Source organism: Leopardus geoffroyi, chromosome A1, assembly GCF_018350155.1.
Source record: "Leopardus geoffroyi isolate Oge1 chromosome A1, O.geoffroyi_Oge1_pat1.0, whole genome shotgun sequence".
In the NCBI taxonomy this organism is placed as follows: Eukaryota; Metazoa; Chordata; class Mammalia; order Carnivora; family Felidae; genus Leopardus; species Leopardus geoffroyi.
The window spans coordinates 44,564,415-44,570,413 of NC_059326.1; the positions used below are offsets into that span (position 1 = coordinate 44,564,415).

Here is a 5,999-nt window from a genome sequence, read left to right on the forward strand (position 1 = left end):
GGACGCTTAACCGACTGCGCCACCCAGGCGCCCCAGAAGTTTAATAATTTCAACCAGCTCGCAAATAACCAGTCATCTCAGCAACTGCTTATATTTTCTACATTCTTTTTGGGGTGCCTGACTTAATTCTATACAGGGGTCCTTGATCAAGGTCTACATGTAGAAATAATCCAAGCTTTGGAAAGCCTGACATGGTTTACTGAACACGTAAAAGATCTTAAATCTCTATAGATTTCTAAATGCAAAGTTATGAATAGAAATTTTCATTAAATAACTATAGAAAGCAATCATTGCAATTAAAATGGGAAGAAAAAGATTAAAGCCCTGAATTTCAGGATCAAATAAAAACACAAATCAGGGATCACACATCCCTCTTGTGATCCCTGTAAACCAACTTTAGTAATTATAGATTTTAGTTCATTTTTGGAAAAAAATATTATGTTAACAATCCTAACCTTGGGATGATGTGCTACTTAGTTGTTTTTCAGAAATCTGGGGCAGAACAATAGAGCATGATTGTTCATCAGTGTTTTATTTATCCATATATACTTTAAAATAGACAAAATAAATGTGCAGAGTATCTGTTTATACATATTAAAAATACACATGACATAGGAGTGAAAGAACAGTATTTTAATTCCAGAGTTTTGAATTGCAAGAAAGATGAATATTTGGACAAAGTTTGTCTTAAGTTTTGGGGCACTGATTACTCTTTCAAAATTTACTTATTTGCATTACATGACCTTCAATTGAAAGTATAAAGAAATGCTAACGAGCAATGCAACTTTCAATTAAGAACTCAAATGTTTTACTTGTGTTACACAATCAAGTACCACTTTTAAAGTGCAGGATGTTTTCCTGTAAAAATGCTTATGCCTTTACATAACTGGATTTCTTTGGTTCTTAGAAAAAAAGAAGCAATGTTGCCAAGAAAGTTTGTGTTTTTATTTTTAGTATAAATTTAGATCTATCTGTAGCAAATGTATGTATCCTGCAAAACAGACACGAGTTTATATTTAAATAATCATTGCCTTAAAACACTTTATAGATTAAAATTTCTGTAACTTTTGATTATATCATTAGTCTGTGAAGTTGAAAGAGTTTCCCAGAAGACCAGATGTATATTTAAAGTTTTATATCCACATGGTTTGTATAAAATTTGACTTACAATGTGAATTTTTTTCTCTCCTTCTCTGAGGGAAATAGCTCAAATATAATGTCCTCAACAAAAATGCAACCTACTAAAACACTGTGGAGTTGCTTTGGAATGTTAATAACCTTTTGGAGCTACCACACTAATTTAGCAATCTCTAATAGGAAGGTGCTTTCATTATTTTAATTTGTCATATCCCTTTCTTTGAATAGGAAGGTAGATATAGATAATCAGTAAGAAGGGAAAAATAATTAGGTAGAATATTGGTAGAATATTAGGTAGAATATTAGGTAGAATATTGGTAGAATATTCCCCCAATAAAACCAGAGGTGTAAGAAATAAATATTTTCTCGGTAGACAAAGATCTATTACAAAGGTCATAAAAAGCACTGATAAAAGGAAAAAAATTAAAAAGTGAACTTTGCCAAAATTTAAAATTTCAGTTAATTAAAGAATACCATTAAGAAATGAAGAAAACAAAAGGAAAGGAAAGAAAATGAAGAAGTAAGCCACAGCAAGGAAAAAAAATACTATTTGCCATATATATATATATGACAAATGACTTATATTCTAAATATATATGTCCACAATATAGAAGACTGTTAAAAATCAGCTATAAAAAGTGAAAGCAAAGAATACAAAAAATATGGGCAAACATTTGAACTTAAACTTCACAAGATACACAAATGACTAACAAACACATAAAAAACACTCAGCATCTTTAAGCATGAGAATAATGCAAATTGAAGAAATCACAATGAGCTAGGATGCATAAAGTTAAAAAGTCCACCAGAGCGTTGGTGAAGCTGGGAGTGACTGGAACTCACACACTGCTGGTGAGAAAATTCTCCAAGTATTTTGGAAAACTGTTTGTCATTTCTTAACGGTATAACAAAATAACATACTGTTACTACATAAAAATATGGCTTGCACATTTACCTGCTTCATTCTTTCTGGCACTTTCATGAGATGGAGTTGGAAATTTAGTAGATAGTCTCTTTGAGTTTTATCTTTTCTATTATGTATTTATCTCCTAATAAAAATGGCTATAGAAGAATAGCTATAAAAGAACTAAGTATAAATGATTAAGCATTTACTAAATGCCAGGCATCACAAATTCTCTTGATGAATGATTTCCTTTAATCCAGCCAGCTATTTTTTGAGGTAAATATTATATTTAATCCCATTTGTGCAGATTAGAAACCAGAATATTCTTAAGGTTAAGTTAGTTGTTCAATGTCACACAATTCAAAAAATTATAGTGATTGAAAGATAGATTAGATGGATTATATATCTAATTGCTACCTTTCTTTTTCTTTTCATATAAATATACATATTCCTCAAACTTTATTTTCTAATTATCAAATTTAGTCATCACCCATATCTGCTGTTAGCAGCATTTTTTTTTTTTTAAATATATTGCTTTAGGGGCACCTGGATGGTGCAGAAGGCTAAGTGTCAGACTCTTGATCTCGGCTCAGGTCATGATCTCATGGTTCATGAGTTCAAGCCCTGCATTGGGCTCTGCACTGATACTGCAAAGCCTGCTTGGGATTCTGTCTCTACTTCTCTCTGACTGCCCCCCACCCCGGCTTGTGCTCTCTCTTTTTCAAAATAAACTTAAATATATATACATATATTATATAAATATATGTATATTATATGTATGTATACATATATATGTATATAAAATACATGTATATATATGTATACATATACACGTATATAATATACATACGTACGTATATAATACGTATATTATATATGTACGTATATATGTATAATATATACATATATATGTATATATATTGTTTTGTCTTTATTGATACATAATTTATGTTGAATAAAATATACAGATTTTTAGTGGATAGTTTGATAAGATATGATAAATGTGTATACCCATGTAGCCAACAGCCAATTCAAGATAGAGAACACTTCATCACCCCAGAAATTTGTCATGCTCTTTTCCAGTCAATCATTACCACCACCACCACCACCCTCACTCACCAAAGGAAACAACTGTTCTAATTTCTCTCACCATAGATCGTTTTTGTCTGGTGTTAATCTTTATATAAACAAAGTTGTCCTACACACTTTTTTGTATGGCTTCTTTGAATTCACTCTCCTTCCGTGAGATTCTTTCACTTGGCTTTATGCATCAACAGTTCATTTCTTTTGTTGTTGTTGTTGTTATGTAGTATTCACTTGTACAAATACAACAATTATTTTTATACTCTTCTCTTGTGACAACTCCATTTTTGCCCATTATGAATAACGTTGCTAGGAAATTCTTGAACAATTCTTTTCGGCACATAGGCCTTCATTTCTCTTTGGTGAATACCTTGAAGTACAATTTCTGGGTCACGTCATTGATAAACATTTAATAGTACAAGAAACTGCCAAAATTCCAATTTCTTTCTCTTTTTTTATTTATTTATTTATTTATTTTTTCAACGTTTATTTACTTTTGGGACAGAGAGAGACAGAGCATGAACGGGGGACGGGCAGAGAGACAGGGAGACACAGAATCGGAAACAGGCTCCAGGCTCTGAGCCATCAGCCCAGAGCCTGACGTGGGGCTCGAACTCCCGGACAGCGAGATCGTGACCTGGCTGAAGTCGGACGCTTAACCGACTGCGCCACCCAGGCGCCCCTCTCTTTTTTTTTAATAAATGGAATATTTTCTATAATCTGTCTAAAGATCCTTTGCACGGGACCAGGAGACCAGAGCAGGAGAAAACTATTGACTTGAATAACAAAGCTAACTTCAGTATTATCCCGGTAAATGTTTAGCAACTGCCTTTTGGGACTAATTGGTATAAATAATCCCATCATAGCCAATGTCAAGCCCCCAACGTAACATCATCAACATCATCAGTCCTCTCAATGGAAGTCAACGTCAGTACCCCCTTGGATCTATCAGGTTATTTCAGGCAACAGAAAAAATAAAATCAGGCAACTCACTATTAGACTACCTTCTTCCCAAATTTGTCTGTGAGTATGAAATAGGTAAATACTAATACTTCCTGAATGCTAACTATATGGCAAGTAAAGTCCTAAATGCTTCAGATGCAATATCTCTGTAAGTCATCTAAAATACAATGTTAAGTACATTTTTATTGATGAGGCACACTTAAGTGAAATGCTTTTCCAAAGTCCCACACCTAGTGCTTCACAGAGCTAGCATTTCACTCCAGTCATTCTAGCCAAACTTTCTATTGCATAGATGCCATTCTTCTAGAGATAACACAAGATTTCGTTTTGTCACTGAACTATTAATTTGTCACTATTTAAAGTCATGATTAACTTATATTTGATAGATAAATACTTGATATGTAAATTGTTTAACTGCATTTTATACAGGCTTTATGAATCCACCTAATATATTATTTGTGGGGGAAGAAAACGAGAGATTACAATTATATACAAAGACAAATTCGAAATCTAGAATCAAGCAATCATGAGAAAAGAATGACTTTATATTGCATTCAAAAATAATTCAAGTTAAATTATCATGATCTTAAGTCAGTTCTAAAAATGTTTTGGAAAACTGGATAAAAGATGTATTTGCTTATTCATAAGATGTCTACATATATAACAAATTGTTGCTTTGAACTATATATAATATATATATATATATATATATATATATATATATATATATATATATAACAACTTCACCACAGAATAACAATTATGTCTCAAGTGCACCAAAGTTCAGCTCATGGAAAAAACTGAAATATCAGCAGTCCTCAGTAAGAACTGATCCCTGAATGTCAAAGCCCCAAGCAAGTCTGACTTGTGTAGTCTAGATAAAGGCAGCAGGGAACAGTTAGCCTTGTCAAAAGGCCGTCGGCCCCTAAGGTGCTCATATTAGTAAGAAGATACCCTTCTCACCTTTCACTGCTTTCAACCAGATGTCTTGGAAACTCCCGCGCACACGTAGGAGGCTTCGAACAAAGTTTCTGGCACAGACAAGGCTTCACGCCAGGAAGAAAAAAAAAGATGTGGAGAGGATTGAGCGCCTACGGTGGCTGAAGAGGGACATGCAGAGCAGCCGGCTGCAAGTTAATGGGATTCTTGAAACTGTTCGGCGGGCTGGAGGAGTTGCGGCTGCTACAGTGGTACATGGCCTTGTCAGACAAACAACGAAATAAGGTGGCTTGAGAACTTACGCGGTCGTTCTGGCTTGCAAGCTCATGGTGTGCGGCTTCCTGGAGAGAACGGACCTTAAAATCGTCTATAAAAGATATGCCAGCCTCTACCTCTGCTGCGCCTTTGAGCGCCGGGACAATGAGCTCCTCATGCTGGAGCTGACTCATCGAGGTGGTGAGCTCCTGGACAAATACTTGCCCAGCATGTGCGAGATGGACATCATCTTTAACTCTGAGAAAGTCTGTTTCATCTAGTATGAGGTTTTGATACGGGAGATGTCCAGGACAGCTTCAAGAAGAGCGTGCTGAAGTCTGTGACGCAGGACGAGTGGCCACTCAGTTTGCTTTAGGAGACATCTGGTGTAGTCCCGCAGCGTTCAGAGATGTGGAGAGATGGAGAGGCAGGACGTGAGTGGCTGCTTCTTGTATGTCTCTCCAAGAGCCCTTAAAAAGAAAAAAAAAAAAAAAGTTTATTTTATTTATTTTGAGAGAGGGAGAGCGTGAGCGGGGTAGGGGCAGAGAGACAGAGAGAGAGACAGAGAGAGAGAGAGAGAGAGGAGGGAGAGTGTCCCAAGCAGGTTCCTTGTTGCCTGCACAGAGCCCCTTGAGGGCTGGATCTCATCAACCCTGAGATCAGGACCTGAGCCAAAGTCAATAGTTGGATGCTTAACTGATTGAGTCACCCAGGCTCC

The 5,999-nt window shown here is 35.4% G+C and overlaps 1 pseudogene; it reads left to right on the top strand.

Annotated features, from left to right (window-relative positions):
• The first annotated feature begins 5,224 nt into the window (after nt 1–5,224).
• LOC123584052 lies at nt 5,225–5,657 on the top strand (annotated as a pseudogene).
• Nucleotides 5,658–5,999: the final 342 nt, after the last annotated feature.